The 17,515-nt window shown below is 42.6% G+C and overlaps 2 long non-coding RNA genes across 3 annotated transcripts in view; both read right to left on the bottom strand.

Annotated features, from left to right (window-relative positions):
- LOC308593479 overlaps positions 1-17,515 on the bottom strand; it is a 204,263-nt gene that overhangs the window by 116,718 nt on the left and 70,030 nt on the right. The gene's annotated exons all lie outside the window — the stretch shown is intronic.
- LOC308593470 overlaps positions 6,180-17,515 on the bottom strand; it is a 41,647-nt gene continuing 30,311 nt past the window's right edge. For both annotated transcript variants that reach the window (XR_014010964.1, XR_014010965.1), the window contains exons 2-5: positions 11,188-11,322; positions 9,653-9,722; positions 7,700-7,804; positions 6,180-6,583 (exon numbers count right to left, since the gene is read on the bottom strand). This is a non-coding gene — a long non-coding RNA (uncharacterized lncRNA). The remainder of the gene's footprint in view (positions 6,584-7,699; positions 7,805-9,652; positions 9,723-11,187; positions 11,323-17,515) is intronic.

Genomic DNA, 17,515 nt, shown 5'->3' on the forward strand with positions numbered 1-17,515 from the left:
ATGAATCTAAAGTGGGGAAATTATGTCCTGGGGTTTCTTCTTCCTAAAAACAATCCTACAAAGTGGACCCCATTGAAGAAAGCACGTAGTCCAAATGTGTCCTTAGCATGTACTCCAATTCTTGTGTACTCATGATGATAACAAACCCATTGATATAAATTTTGGCATCTGCATTGTCTACATGGGAAGCACTCCAGATAATCTATCGGCACCTTACCGCCTCTCTGCCACTTAAAAGTAAACCGAAAAATATGAAAGTGTTTTAAATAAATACAAGGAAGGTAACCTTTTCTCCGGTTTGGAATTTCCTCCCCAAATAGGCATGCTGAGCTACAATAATACAAGTGTTTTGTTGCCATCTGAACACCTTCTTATTTGCCCAGGCATTTTAAATTTTAGGTTATTTTTGCTTGTTTGCTCTCTCTTATGCTTCGGTTTGCTTTGGTTATTTTGTACGTTATTATGTTCATTTGTTGATTTTAAATTGTATTTATACATTGTGCCTGAATTAATTCCCCTCTCCCAGACTTTTGTATGCTCCTCTGGAATCTTTTGATGAAAGGTGATTTACAGAGATCATATATAAAATATAATATACTGTAAATGGTGTTAGCACAGGGGATATTTACATCTCAGTTTCCCTTTGACATACTTTTACTCCTGTTTACAGCTCAGTAAATACACACACATACACACATCAAGTCAGAATAACAATATTCTTAATCAGAGATGGGTACATTTACTGGAATATTAAAGGATGTTTCATCATTGCTCTTCCATGAAGTAAATGTGATCCTTAAACTGTCTCTGTGGCAGACAAACATAGCTAGGTCAAGTTTGTTTCTCTGTGTGAGTCAGAAGATAAAAGCAACTCCAAAGGGTAGTCATGACAGTTGGGTCCTGCTATCTAGCAGTTTCTTGGTCACAAAGAAAATCATTTTATTTCTCAGGCCTTATTCAAACCCTTCTGAATCAGACAAGTCACTTGCATTCCTGTGTTACATAGATGAATGGAGTTAGGAGCCTGTTCCAGTAAGTTTCCTGGAAAACCAGGCCGAATTCTTCCATACAGATTTCTCCTTAATATGTATGGCATACTTCATGCTGCCAAAGAATTGTGGCATGCAATGCTGCTGTACCAGCCTTTTCTATGGAACTGCCATCCTTTCTTCACTCACTTTTAATATAGTGTTCAGACAGCCCAAATGCCAAATTATGCTTTGTCAGCCCCATCTGCAGTTGTAATAAAAGGCAATTTCAGCACTCGTGCATAGTGCTATGGCAGAAAGAGGGGGTTATTCCATGGCGGAGCTACTGCCATGTCTTAAGATCTGCCAGCTCTTGGTGGCCAGGACAGAAGGCTGGGGATAGTTTTCCTCCCCCCTCCTCCCTGCTCCATATTTTCTTTTTCTTTTGCAATCCACGAGAAGGAATGAACTACACCAAATCCAGTGCTGGAATACTTGAGATCTCATTTTTTGCTCAGGCAGGGATCAGCAAACTTTTTCAGCAAGGACCAGTCCACTGTCCGTCAGACCTTGTTGGGGGCCGGACTATATCTTTTTTTTTGGGAAGAATGAATTCCTATGCCCCACAAATCACCCAGAGATGCATTTTAAATAAAAGCACACATTCTACTCATGTAAAAACACCAAGCAGGCTCCACAAATAACCCAGAGATGCATTTTAAATAAAAGGACACATTCTACTCATGTAAAAGCACGCTGATTCCCAGACCATCCGGGGGCCGGATTTAGAAGGTGATTGGGCTGGATCTGGCCCACGGGCCTTAGTTTGCCTGCCTATGGGCTAGGGAAACAAAAGTGCTTAACATCTTTCAGATCCTGGGTGACCCCCCCCCCCAACACCTCATTTTGGTCAATCAAACATCTGCACATGCAGAGCTTTCAGAGGGTATACCAGTGCGCTTTGGGAAACAGCAACATCCTACTGGCGAATTTTGGCAAAATGGCATTTACACCAATCACAACAGCACCATGGCCAGCTGAATTACAGCTGTAGGATTGCTCTCACAAGGTTTTCGGGACTTCTATGCTTTTGCATTTTAAGATTTTGCCGTTTTAAGGTTCACCCCATTAACTATATTTCTTCCTGTTAATTTTGGCCAGGGGATCAGTGATGAATGGACAGCTAATCACCTTTTGACTAGACTCTCCCAATTGCCCCAATTTCAGTATCTGTTCTCATGGAGGGGTAAACTTTAATAGCTGAATAGCTTGTGTGTGTTTTTTCTTTCCTTTAATAGCGAAATAGCATTATTTTGCTAGGAAAAAATGAAAAGAACAAAAATTCAAGGAAATGAGTAATCAAAGCCATCTTCTCTGTGGAAACAGAATCTGTCATTGGAGCAATTGAGAAAGGCTATTCAAGGGGGCAATTAACAGGCTAGTTATCCTTAATCCCCCAGCCAGAATCATCAGGAAGCAATAAAACAGGCTTAACATGTAATATTGAAGATGCCAGCATTATTTGCTGAACAGGATTTATTTGCATGTAAACTGGGGTGGTCAGAAGCTCACAGATTTGGACTTCAAGAAAATTTGGGGTAAAGGGGGGTCTGAGGACATGAAAGTGGTGAAAAAATGGGGGTGGGGTGAAGGGTTCTGCTGCGACTCTTTACTAGCAGCAACAGTGGTAGTGATGGTGTTCCTTTCTTCCCACAGCACCCCTTGAAATAGTGCAGTCATGTGAAATATGGTGGCAGGTAGTGGTTCAGCTAGTAAGAGCACTTGTGTGTTCCACACAGTCCACATTTGAAATTCCCCCAGATAATAGCCAAAATTCTCCCCCCCCCAACCCCTCTTGTAGCACTGTTATAATAGGACCATGGCAGTGATTGGGGGTGGAGACTTTTACAGTGTTCTGGTTTCCTGCATAATTTTTTTCCCTTTTCATAAATTCATTAGTAAAATTAATAGATGCCAATTTCCAAATACAGTATCAGTTTCAAAGTTTTTATCTTTGTTTACTAAATACCAGCAAAATAAACATGCTAAATTACATTGCTCTCTAAGGCATCAGAAAATATTCCAATGCAAGCTGAACATTTTCCGATGCACATTGCCCTATGGAAATTGCCCTAATTTGCACTGGAGATTTTTCTCTCTGCAAGGGGCTTATCAATAGACCACCAGCTGATCTCCAATGGGGTCTTGCAGAACCCTTTGATGGGAACTTTGAAGGCTGTGCCTTTGATGGCACAGCTAGATGGCAAACCATGTGGGCAAAAAAGAATCAGCTGACAGTCCTATCATATCTGGTAGTTGACAGGTGGACAACCTCACCCAACAGTCAAATATGGCTGACAGGGGTGGGGGAGATCATGAAATGTCCCACCAGTTAGAGACCTAGACAATCGCACACACTACATGTAAACTCATTGTTCTGGGTGCATGAGAGAACAGAATTCCAAGACCTCTGTTTACAAAATCTTTAGGAAAGATTTAGGAAATGTTTCATACTCTTGCTAATCCCCCCCATTCAAGTTAAAATGCTTAAATGTGCCTTTTAACAACCAAGGGATCTTCCTATCCCAAATAAGAGGAACAAATATAACACTGGGCACATTAGCAGATGTAATTTTCAATTATATGAATTTGTCCTGCATTGTTTATAATAATACATTTATTGCAGGCCTCTCATACAAATGGTTAAGGAAGGAGTGATTGAATATTTAAAGCTTCCCAGAAAAAAAGAGAGAAACCAAACACTGAAAGAATATACCGGTAAATGAGTCACTGAAAAAAATGTTATGAAATTCATCATGTTATGTTAAAATATGATACCTAATCGTTTACAGGAAATTACTGAAAAGATTGACTGGCAAAAGAAAACACCTAATCAGAATGCCTTCATTCATTCCTTGTTGCAGGGTGATATGGGATGAGTGAGCAGAGAAGAAAGATAAGTCAAGAAGGACCTGGGAAAAGAAGAGGTCAAGAACAAAAAGGAACAACAAAAATAATATAGGGACTCAGGACTAGGGAGACTAAATCGCAGAAACATTTTTCCTTTAAAAAAATAACACATAGACAGTTTCCATAACACTTCCTTAGCACAATAAACTTCAATTATCCTCTTTCAAAGAAGAAGCTAGAAGGGTGAGAAGAATACATATAACTGAAGAAATCAAAATGAGAGGTTGTCATTAATATGAGCCAAGCCATGTGTTGAGTTGACCAGTTAAAGCAAACAGAGAGTCTGGGTCAGTTCTCCTGATTGATCTTTCAATATAAGCATTGTTTCTGAGATTATTGTTCTTATGAATGTGATTCACAGCCTGTTAGTCAACTAGCCAGCCAACTCCAGAGAATACTCCACTTGCCAATTTCTATTAGAATGTCAAATGTATTAACTGTGTGACATGGAACATGTTTTATAAATGTGGGAGTGGTGATATAGGGAGAATCAAATTGACTTTGGCATCTATGGCAAAGTTGCTTTAAAGGATGAAGCAGATTTTTATGATGTTCCCAATCATATTCCACTGAACCTAATCCCCACCTGAAATATATTTACTATAAGCTGTTAAGGGCTTGAGCAGGTCAATTTTCTTCCTTTTCCGTCTGTTTTTCCTTTCCTTTCCTTTTAAATTACAAGCGAATATACTTCTGCATACTAAGGAGTCCCCCAAGTACATAGAAATCCCCTTATATTTGGCTGTTCCTCCATCACTTTCAAACTAAGGGCCCAAAATTGTTGTTTTCCCTCTGGTATATTTTTAGCCCATTGCCCTTACCATAGTTTCACTCTGAAGATTCATGTATTGCCCCCACCATGTCTGTTGTTTGCATACAAGACATAAATCAATTTCTACTTCCAAAAAAAATGTAACCTAAAACAAAAGCTGTCAAGTGACTATGCAGATACATAGGAATATTGAATACTAAGAGTGGCTCAAACAGAAATAGCCTCTTTAGTATTACTTTGTTTGTTTATTCCATCTATTTCTCTACCACCTAACTTACAAGAGAACAAAGACCCTCTTAAATAAAGTGAAATTTACAAAAAACAGAACCAGGAACATCAGCCAGTGACGTTCTTAATATTCCCCCTCCTTTCTCCCCTCCCCAATATAAAGTGACACGCTACAATTCTAAGCAAGTATGGTATGTCTGGAAGTTCAGAGTGTACAAAAATCTCCTGTGACTATTCAGGATTGGATAGAAATTCAATTCAGTATGCATGGCAGGGATAGTACCTGTGGTGGGGGACACATTGTGCTCCTTCTAAGGTACCTTTGGTCCCTACCCTGCACACAGCTCACATCTGTGGCTCCTAGAAGCTGTCAACATGTGACAATGGCCACATCGCTGGGATGGCTTCAACTGGCTGGCTAAACCAGGTAATGGCAGCCAGTGGGTCTCAAACCCTCAATGAGTTAGGGACTTCCTCTGCATGTGAAGGCAGGCTCTGGCAGATTGAGTGGATGAGACTAATAGTTGGTTAAGAAGGTAGTTTCTGCACAAGCTGCACAGGGAAGTGAGGGACAGATGGGGATTGCCAACCTGGGAATGTAGCCCTTCTAGGGCAATAGTGTGACTGCCACACAATAGTGTGCCACACAATAGTGTGACTGCCATTGACTCCAAGTCAATGGAGTCAAGACTGTGCTGGCAGAGACTGATGGGCACTGTAGTTCAAATTATTTGAGGGTTGGGGGAGGCTGTGGTAAAGCAGTTTCCCTGCTTTCATACCTCCCTGCCCTCCCTCTGCCATCTGATCCTTTCTGCTCATCCTCAGAAGCTTTAAATAGTCAACATTATTTCCAAGGCAAGTTTGAGCTTGCCCTTAAACACTCCAGGAATAATAATCCTTGAGAGTTTGCTCAAATGTGTGCGCCTATCCCTGTAGCAACATATCCCAGAGCTGGCCCTGACTGAGGTCACTCATAAAGAACTGAAATGCCATTCCCAATAGATGAGAGGGTGGCATATAACAGGGGCCCCAACATCCTGGCACTGGCGCCATTGTTTTGTCTCCCAGAGCTATCTATGTGCATAGTGAAGCTTGTTTCAGCAAAACCTAAACTGAAAGCCTGCAATCCAAAAAGAACACAGAGATCCACTGTGATCTGGAGGTGAACCAAACTGTTTATTTCCATGTATGATGATTTCATCTATCTAATACATTTGTACAGCTTCAGAAATGCCAAGGATCTATTCTCAGAGGTGTGGAGTGCCTTCGTAGAACATTTTAAGTAGTGGTTCATTCTGAAGGCACAGTTGGGTGCTGATGGGCGGGGGGGGAGAGAGAGCATTGCATATAATATCCAGATATTTAAAATTACATTCCACTAAAATATGAAGCTCTACAGCCAGGTTCAGCTCTACAACCTGTTGCCACGGATGTCACAGACACTATCCAATGTCAGTGGCAGCGTGCAGCTGCAAGATACCTTTTTTAAATAGGAAAATGTGGTCAAAAGTGGTCCAAATGTAATTGTTTTAAATGAAGAAACATCTGCTATCACATAGTTCAGTACACTTTGGTATGATACACAGCACCCAACTGAATACTGTGTGCAGTCAGACCAGTATCCTCAAATTCTGTTCCATATGTGCTAAAAGAAGAAAAAAAGCAAAAATGAAATCTGGCCTACGTTCAATAAACTGAGTGGGAAGATCCACACTTCCACTGCTGATCCTCATAGGCTAGAACTACAGTAAGGAAGTTGGAGGGTTATTCTCTAAGGCCACACCCACACCATGCATTTAAAGCAGTACCATACTACTTTAAACTGTCATGCCACCTTGCCTCCCCGCCCCCAAATCTTTGGAACTATGGTTTGTTAAAGGTCCTCCACACACAGAGCTACAATTCTGAGAGTGAGCATAAGAAGAGCCTGCAGGATCAGGCCAATGGCCGTCTAATCCAGCATCCTGTTGTCCCAATGGCCAACCTGTGGGAAACTGCAAGCAGGATGCAAGCATGAGAGCCCTCTTGTCCCCTGCAGTTTCTAGTAACTGATATTCAAGAGCATAAATCATGTGATGCTAATTGCAGGGTAGGGGAGAAGAACACCTAAACAGAGCTTGTATGCTTTTATGAACCAGTGTGGTGTAGTGGTTAAGAGCGGTAGTCTCGTAATCTGGGGAACCGGGTTCGCGTCTCTGCTCCTCCACATGCAGCTGCTGGGTGACCTTGGGCCAGTCACACTTCTCTGAAGTCTCTCAACCCCACTCACCTCACAGAGTGTTTGTTGTTGGGGAGGAAGGGAAAGGAGAATGTTAGCCGCTTTGAGACTCCTTAAAGGGAGTGAAAGGCGGGATATCAAATCCAAACTCCTCCTCTTCTTCTTCTTCTTCTTCTTCTTCTTCTTCTTCTTCTTCTTCATTTTACTACTGCACACCTGTGCTCCTGTGCACTGGTAAAACAACCCAGCCCAAAAAAACAGAGAGAATTTTGGATGAGCATTTTGGAAGTACCATAAAGACAGAATACTCTCCTCTGAATTGTATCCTGGTACTTGTCGTCTTCCCTTCAACAGAGAAAGGAGTCGTGGTTGCACCCTTTGAAAGCAATGGAATCAGAGAAAGGAAAATCCTCTCCTTAAGACTCCTGAAGCTGCAGGTGTTAGCAGCAGGCTGTCACAAAGATAGCATGACACAGCCAAGTAAATGATTACATGTGCTATTATGATAAAACTTCCTTTGCTGATAATTTAGTTCCTGTTTACCTGCCCTGATATCCTACAAGCTGGCTGGAGCAAACTGCTTCTCATCATCCTTGCCCCATTTGCCCTCCCTCTTCATTCAGATGCACAGTGAGATGTTTGGGAAACCTGCAGAGCACAACAGAAACATCCGTAAGATTGGTCCTGATTAAATTAAGTTGCAACCACATCCTAAAACTGACAACTGGATTCGCCCTGGGTTTGGGCTCCAGGGAAGAGACAAACCATTGCAATGGGTTTTGCCCTCAAATTCCACTTTTCCCTAGCTTTGGAAAACAAACCATTTCCCTTATTTTAATTTAAGGGTCAAATGAAGGGAGGAAGAGGCAGGAAGAATCTCTAAAGTGTACAAAGGTACCTTCCAGCATATTACCAGCAGGGGTCATGCATGTGACGGCATCAATTCAGGTAACACAACTGACAAGTCCTATCTGTTTGACAACAGGAAAGGCTTTTGGTGATCTAGCTGATCTCTTCCCATACAAAGCTTTTCCTCTTAACCCTCCATATACCATTCCCACTTGTGCCTGTTTTAGCAGAGCACAGAGAGTTCAAAGAACTGCCCCTGTCGGTGATGTGCTAGGTGGCGGGGGGGGGGGGTAGGGACTGGGAAAGAGGAGGAAAGGCCTGTCACCCCCGCCCCCTTTGCCTCACCTCCTCTCCCAGTGTGTGGGTGGGTTTTTTTGCTTTTTACGGTGCCAATTAACGGCAAGCTGGGGTAGGTGGGAGGTCAGTGCAAGAAGCCTCCCTTCTGCCCCCCCACCACACCGCGTGTCATCGTCTTTCAAGCATCTGCCAACTCAGTTTGGTCGGTGGAAGGGAAAAGGCCGGGCAGCTTGTTTGGTTTTCTTTTCTTCGTGGGCACTTTACTACTTCAAAAGGCTCGCCTTTGGTTCACAGGGGCCAGAGGGCAAAGGTCAATGGGCACAGCTTGACCTCTCTTTCACCCACCAAAGAGGAAAAGGAGGGGAAGAGACACTTTTCTACTTTAATCTTTCTTCTGCCTCCCATTGTTCCTCAAAGTTTTGTGGAGGGAAACAATGGGCTCCTTATAAGCTCACACTTCCACACGGAATATACTGAAGGAGTAAATAGAACACACACGAATTCCACCTGAAGGAGAAATTGAGGGGGTTTCCCCCCCTGCATTGGAATGTAACAAATATGTTGATGTCTTTTAGAAGCAGTTGTTTTATTTTGTATTTGAAACACACACACACACACACACACACACACACACACACACACACGTCTCTCTCTCTCTCTCTCTCTCTCTCTCTCTGTGTGTGTGTGTGTGTGTGTAAAAACACTCACTAGCCCTAGGGTATTGAGGAGTAAGTTAACATTTCACAAAGCTCTCCACAGCTGGTGATTATATCCCTTGCAATGTGTACAAAGACATTCAGAAAAGGAGCAGAGAAAGTAAACAGTATCACTTCTGGGGAAGATTTGGGGGTGGGGGGGAAGGAGGAGGAGAAGCAGATGAAATTTAATCTGGCAGGCAGCCCAGCCACCAACTTAAAACAATACAGAGAAGGGAAGCCAAAGAGGAAAGAAAAACAGAGGGGAAAGTGTGGAGAGACCAGCGTGTGCAAAGGGAGGCGGGGAGCCCTCCACAAAGGTTTCAGGAATCTTTGGGGGCCACTAAATAGCAGATTAGATTGCAGGACTAGGCTTCAGGGGGCTAAATTCCTGCCTCATTATATAATGTGTGTGTGAGCATTCTTAATTGAATTGGCAGAGCCCCCAGCTGTTTACCTCTCATTGGAAAAAATGAGAGGAAGGCACCGGGCCTTGAAAAAGGCAGACACAAAGTCGTGGCTTTGGCATCCGAGAAAACAAAGCAGAAAATAGCATTGTGTTGGCTTCAAGCTTTGCCGTTTTGTTTTAGAACTAGTTTGCACTTAACGACTTGGTTGTAACAGCTGTGTTAAGACATTTTAACACGATTCTTACCTACAGCATCTGCATGAGGCACAGCTGGGCATAGGTGTTGTCCCTGGTCATGCTGAAAGGCTATTGCAGACTGAAAGGAGATTAACAGGATGGTCACGCCTGCTACTGCTACCCCAGCGTTAGCTTAGTTGTGATCTTACCAGCAGCTAAGTCAGAAGCACAATGACAGCTACTGAAACAAGTGTCAGCCTAGCAACACTGACAGACCCTTCCAAGGTAGCCCAAGTAGCCCAAGAGGCCCATCGCAGATGATGTTCCCAAACTAGCCATGCAGGAGAGTCACCAATTAGGGTGACCACTTAGGCATTGCTCCAAATAAAGAAATTCCTCATCAAAAAGAAGGCACAAATGTGCACAGCATTGACATATGATAAATTATATGTAGCAGATGCAAATTTAGAAGTAATTACTATAAATGAAATAGAAATGCAATATATTTCACCACACTGGAGAAAACTGTGACTAGGTGACCTGTGTGCCTGCTCAATCTGCTGTTCAGGCAAGTAAGAGGGGACATAGTAGAAGTTTATAAAACTATGCATGCCATCGGGAAAGTGGATTGAGAAAAGTTCCCCCCCCCCCGCTCACGTAACACTAGAACTCAGGGGCACCTACTGAAGTTGAATGTTGGAAGATTCAGGAGAGATAAAAGGAAGTACTTCACGCACACGCTCCCATAGGAGGCAGTGATGGCCACCAGCTTGGATGGCTTTAAAAGATTAGACAAATTCATGGAGGACAAGGCTGCCAATCACAATGGCTATGCTCTGCCTCCATGGTCAGAGGCAGAATGCTTCTGAATGCCAGTTGCTGGAAACCCTAGAAGGGGAGAATGCTCTCATGCTCAGGCCCTACTTGCAGATTTCCCACACGCTTCTGGTTGGCCCCTCTAATAACAGCATGATGGGCTAGATGTGCCGTTGGCTTAATCCAGCAGGCTGCTCTTACATTCTTATGAGAGTGATTAAACTTGGGGTGTCTGTATTAATTTTTTTTTGTGTGTGAATCTGAATGTAGTACTTAACTGCAATGCATCATCAGCAAATTATATGACTTGGTGTTATCTGGCAGGGTTATATTTTCAGAAGAGCTCTTGATTAATTCAAAATGGGTTCTATTGAAACCCTGTACTATTATCATAAGTGGAACAAGGATGGTTGCATTTCTTTTCTCATGGGGATTCTCCATCTGGAATCCTGTGCTTGGTTACCTGGAAGTCAGCTCCACTGAACTCACTGGAACTTGTTTCAGAGTAGACATATGTAGGACTGCATTGTTGGTATATGAAATGAAGAAGACAGTGATAAATTGGACTATTGACCTGAAAAACACAATGCAGTGACCTAAAATCAACAAATATTCTGCTATAGTGGTGTTTTATAGACTTTATTTGTGGACACAAACTAAATATTTACCATTGCCCCTGCTGGCCCAGTAAGTTTTAAATGGCTCTTCAAGAAATCTTAACTCCTCCTCCATTCCCAACAATACAGATGGGGGAGATGGGGCCTCTAGCTTATTGGAACTCTGCTCACCTTCCAAGATGGGTCTTGCTCATCAGAAGCCTACCAGGTCATGGTGACCATGATCTCAGTATTGTAGTCTGAGTCATCATAGCAATGGGAACAGGAGGAGGGAGAGCTGCCATGTTTTTAGATTATCCATCCTCACTAGAAAAAAAGACAAAATACTTTTTTTTAAAAAAAAGTATGCAGACTTCACCCAAAAAAGGTGATGGGATTATATCAAGCAATATACACCTTTAATTCACTAGGTACCTCAGCCCTCCTTCCTACCCTTTTCAATGATTGTTTTAAGTTTCACATATGGTAAGCATAAAGTTGTGGTTGCTTTATATTGCTCCCATGATGCCCCTCACCAAGCACTGTGCAGACCACTCCTGCAGAAATCCTTATTGAACCCAGAGGATTATAACTACAGATGGCAGGTGACATGTGTCCCTTTTTTGGGTAACTTGTTGGGTGCAAGTGGTTACTGGTCAACCCAAAGAGCTAGTAGATGAAACTGATTGGATTTACTTCAACCTGGATTCTGGCCCAGATTTGAACCTGGAATGTCATTGGTTGCCAAAATGAATTACCTACAGTGGGAGAGACAGGAAGAATACAACCCTGTTGGTTCTGTTAGATCTCTTGGCAGTATTTGATACCATTGGCAAAGTTTTGTCTCCCAACTTAAAATTCTGTGGGTTGGAGATTGCAAGCACTGTTTTGGGTGGCTCCATTTTTACCTTGAGGACTCATTCCAGGAGGTGGCATTCAGCCCCATGCTATCTAGTTTGGGGGTCCCTTGTTGATCCAGTCTGCCCCCCATGTTGTTCAACATTTGTGTGAAGCCGCTGGTTAAAGTCATCAGAGGATATGGTGTCATCGATATGCTAATGATGCCCAGTGGGTAATTAGAGTATATGCATTTCTAGTATCTTTTTCCAGTGTTAGACACAGGACAAGAAGTCAAACAGAAAGAGGTTCATAGCTTTGTGGCAGTGCAGATGCACTGTCGGTAGAATGAATGACCTATAACCAATCAGTGGTATCTTTAGTTAAAAGAATTGGGAAAGCTTGTGGCCTTACTGAACAGCAGTAGGCTAGACAGAACAAAGGTCCAACTCCATAGAAGGCAGTTTCATTTGTCCTTCATAATCCCCTTGATTACTATGTTAGTACCCTGTACATTAAAATAGTGTTGCTGGTTGCCCCATGTTTTAAAGGGTTGCCCTCTGCTGCACAATGTTACCATACTTTATATCTGAAAAGTTGATCTCTTGCTCTTGTCCTTCCATTATACTTATTATTTCTTGTTGTAGAATACCACACAACTTGCAGCAGTATTCACTGATCCATACTCAGGACTTTCCCACAGATTATCCTAGCCACTCAGTTTTGTTTTGTTTTTTAATGCATACCATCAGTACGGAATTTTCAAAAGGCTGAGACTTTAATCTCATTTCGATATGACCACTGTGAACTGGGCCTCCAAGACCTCTCTTTGGGCTTAGGTAGCCTTGACCTTTGAACTCATCTGACCAACATATCATGAGCTTGACTTTCAAAGACATTGTAGCAGAGGGAAAATTCTGAATTTGGGATATATTGCATGCACACTTTTCCGCCTGGAAGCCAACTGGCCACTGGGCTTTGCACATAAATAAAGGTGAATCTGCTTCACTCATGAATCTGCTACAAGTGATTCCCAGGGCAAGAGAAGATGAAAGATTTGCAGCTTTGATCTCTTAAGCTAAGGCTGTAAATTAAGGCTTTTCTTCCATGGCAGGGCCAATTTAAATGGGCGGGAATAGCATATCTTGCTCTCTTATCTTGGGCTGGTTGCATCCAGTTTCAGGAATGAAAAAAATGCATGTTCAACTGCCCTCATATGTCTATATTCTCTTTTGGGAGGAGAGAGCACTGATTAATACCTCTAGACAGCTCTCCATCTACTGCCTATTTCCCTGTCTTTGCTGCCAATTACATTAATACAGATCTGGTGCCAGCAGTCAGTTGGGTTGGGCAACAGAAGCACCCACACTTTGACCCACACCCGCTTTGCTGCCACCCCTTGCCCTCTCCTCCAGGGCTCTGCACAGCACACAGCTATTCTAGTGGTGGGCAGGCAGATGTGCCACCTCTGAATGGGAGAAGAAAATACACCACAGATGTTTTGGGAATGGAATATGTGCACTGAAACTGTGTGTTTAGGCACCCTGCTGAGAGCCAACTGAAGTCTGACACCAGCCCTGCATTCTTAGATTGTGTTCACTACCCACAGCTTGGTCCAAATTCACTGAAGGTAAGAAGAAGTCTTCCACCCTTGCGACCAACTAAGGATCAAGCCCTAAGCACATACATTAGAGGGACACGGGTGGCGCTGTGGTCTAAACCACTGAGCCTCTTGGGCTTGCCAATCAGAAGGTCGGTTGTTCAAATCCCTGCAATGGAGTGAGCTCTCGTTGCTCTGTCCCAGCTCCTCCCAACCTAGCAGTTCGAAAGCATGCCAGTGCAAGTAGATAAATAGGTACAGTGGTATCTCGGGTTAAGAACTTAATTCATTCTGGAGGTCTGTTCTTAACCTGAAACTGTTCTTAACCTAAGGTACCACTTTAGCTAATGGGGCCTCCCGCTGCCACTGCACCGCCGCCACGCGATTTCTGTTCTCATCCTGAAGCAAAGTTCTTAACCCGAGCTACTATTTCTGGGTTAGTGGAGTCTGTAACCTGAAGCATCTGTAACCCGAGGTACCAAGGTACTGCTGTGGCAGGAAGGCAAACAGTGTTTCTGTGAGCGCTGGTTTCTGTCACGGGGTTCCATTGTGCCAGAGTGATTCCCCGCCAGAAGCGGTTTAGTCATGCTGGCCACATAACCCAGAAACCTGTCTGTGGACAAACACCGGATCCCTCGGCCTGAAAGCGGGATGAGCGCCGCAACCCCATAGTCACCTTTGACTGGACTTAACCGTCCAGGGGTCCTTTACCTTTTACCTTAAGCACATACGTACCGTACTTCACCCTCCCATACTCCCTGGAGCATTTAATATTTGAACTCTTTCCATCTACCACCAACAGCAAAAATGCTACCCATCACTTGTCCAGCAGCACGTGGCTATTTAAAGAAAGCTAAGGGTGATGAGAAAAGGCACAGTTTCTCCCTCAGGAAAGCTAGCTCTATTTTTAAAAGCTTAATGAGAAATAGAAGAAACTTGGGTTAGCCAAAAGAATGAAAATAAATGGGTCCTCTTCTCCCCACAGTCATCAGCTCTTTAGCTGAAAAATGCATGGTTTTGGTTTGCCTGCAGGTGATCACTTTGTATCGACTCAGACATTTTGTTGCTATAATCTAATCAAAAGGGGAGACATAGTGCCATTTTTTAAGACAAGATGTCTTCCCAGTTCCTCCTCTACAGTGTCTATTTCCTTAATCAAGGAAGAATCCAGCCAGTGGTTTACATTATGGTGCTCCCCCTTTTGCTATAATTCTTTACCTTAGTTTTGTTTTTGTTTTTTACCACGGGGGCATTCAGGAGAGGAACATGAGACACTTCAGCATGACAGACACAACCAATAGGAGAGATGTGCCCAAGACACTGCAGAAGGTGCTACTGCTCATTGCCTCCAGTGCACGTAGAATCCCTCCATTTCAGGGTCTTTCATGAATAAATAAGATTTGCTGTAGTTCCACTATGGGATGCCACCTGAATCTGACATGCATCACTAGAGCTCAGTTGGATGATGCCATGGGCTTAGCTTTGCCCCTACCAGGGTTCTCTAAGCCATATACAAAATGAAGAGGTGTGTTGAGTGACTATCCATTCTGCTTGAAGTGCACAAGATGGTTTTCTTTGGAGACTGAATTCATTCAATTTGGTTATCTCCTGTGCTTCTGGCTCAAGACCAAAACCTATGATCCTGCTATTATATAGATCCTCTGGTAGTTTGGGAGAACAGATGGTAGGGGTAGGGGTGATATAGTGGCACTGTTGGAATACCCTACCCTAGAACTTCTTCTGCCAGTAGTGCATGAACGGTTCTTTCTTTTTCAGCAGTCAAAATGTTGGTGTGCATTCCACAATATCAAAGCTTCTCCTGTAAAGACTTGGGGTCAGCAGGTGACTTTCCATTTTAGTGTATTATCCACAGTGCTAACTTGTATCCAATATGTCACCAGCTGAACCAACAAATCGAATTGGAATACAAAAAAGGGAGGCGTGAGGAGGTCCCGGAAGTAAGCTAATGAAAAATAAGTAATGGAAAGGTGGAGTTGATTTTAACCATTTTTTTATTTTGTCTTTTTTTTCTTTTTTTCTTTTTATTTTGTAATACTTTGAAAATTTTAATAAATATCTTATAAAAAACCAACAACAATATGTCACCAGCTTTAGAACTCTGAAATCTTACACCCAGAAATTATTACTCTTATTCCATTTTGTTTCTGAAAATAATTGGGGAGATGAAGAGATTAACCTCCCATTAAACAACAACACAAATCCGTTTTTACATCTTTCTCTGAGAAGCTCAGATCAGCAATAGCCATTGCAAGTTATGTTCATTTGGAGCAGATTTAATTTTTTTTCAGGAGCTTTGCAAGTTTTGGATTCCCTTTACTCATCCTTGGTTGGCATGGAAATCCAGCTTGGACTCTACCTTTTCTCTGTGCCTCTCCATAAGAGAAGAGAAGACACTAGATTGGATTGGGACAGATAAGGTGGCAATGCTGCTTCCACATCTGTAATGGTGGCACCTGTGTCTAACTGAGCAGTGCCATGTTGGATGGGGATCAATATGCATGGTGCTGCTGCTATATTTATAAGATAGCACCATCTCCATTGTCCTACTGTCATCTGACTTAGAATGACTGCAGTGTTAGATCACACAAAACAAGGTATGATTGAAGGGAGATAGGCAGGAATTCAGGACAAACACTGTGCAGATTTATTTTATTTACCGGGCAGCCACCATGTGCCCAATAACAAAGCAACATCTGAATAAAAGGTTACTGTTTCTAGATTCTTTCTAAGAACATGGCGTCTTGTCTTTCTGCTCAAATTAAAACTTCTCAGATAATACTGCTGTATAGTGTCAAACTGAAGAAATCCAGTGCCTCAGACAAGGAAAAGAAAGAGGCCCCACGCCCTCTAAGATTACTACAACTATTTATTTACAAAAATGACAGCGCTGCTATTCGTGCTGTGACTGGGCCTCAGACCTTTCCTGAAAGATTGTGAGAAAGGTGTGTTTCTATTTTTCAGGGGAGGCCAACATTTTAGGTTGTAACTTCCAGGCAGGGCAAAGATCTTTAAGTGACAAGCATTTCAGAAAACCACTGGTTAATCTTTCCAAGAATATTTTAGAGATTAAACTGCAAAGTGAGTTCTGGAAAGCCATGCTAGTATTATATGTACTGTGAAGATGTTTACCGCACACTCTGATCACATAACTGTGATCGATTTGTTGTAGCACGTACCATATGCTGGAGAGATACAGCAGATGCATAATCGGCCTGATATCATGTCATAAAAATGTGTAAATGCAAGCAGATGTTTGTGAAACAAATTAGCCAAAATGAGGTTTCATTCATATCATTTGAAATGCATAATTCAGTTACAGTAGGAACTGGCGCAGGCTTGTCTTGCTTCATTCTGAACTCTCTATAACTTTCTGGGTCTGCTCCACAACCCACAGAAATCAATAACATGGATCACATTTGCTTCACTGGGGTCTGGAGGAGATCTGAGGAGATCAAAATTCCATTCTGAAGGATGTTAGTGCTTCAGTGTGGCTGGCTTAACATTCCATTTGGAACGCATTGTATAGGTCTGTTGTCATTGCTTTTGCAGATGAGCCGAGCCATAACTGTGACCTCAGAATAAATTTAGCCATTTGAGGGAAATGGGCAAGCATTTGTGAAAGGGAATGAAATGTTGCTCAGCTTATTCACCTTTGCCCCTGTACCTATAAATCAATTGACAGTCCAAGATACTGTGATCCTTGCTTCCTACATGAAAGGGATTTTCATGTGCGAGGCTTAAGTTGGTCTATAATGGATGTATAAATTCTACATTGGCTACAGTCTGCATTGAGTCTCTGTTCCATGCTCTGTCTAGTCTTTCACATGTCAAAGTCAGCCCTTGACACTTTGGTGACTGAGGCAAAATATCCCAGTGTTGCTCCCACAGTGGTGAAAATAGAATAATAAAAATAATGGGCAACACTACCCGCTAATGATATATTAAAATCTGCTGTCTAAAGTAGTCTTAATTGAAGGACTGCATCTGTTGTGTATTAACAACATTTACATGTGGCACAAATGGGCTCCAATGTACTTTTTAGTATTTCATGGGGGTAGGTCT

Source organism: Podarcis bocagei (assembly GCF_964188305.1).
Source record: "Podarcis bocagei genome assembly, chromosome: 1".
NCBI lineage: Eukaryota > Metazoa > Chordata > Lepidosauria > Squamata > Lacertidae > Podarcis > Podarcis bocagei.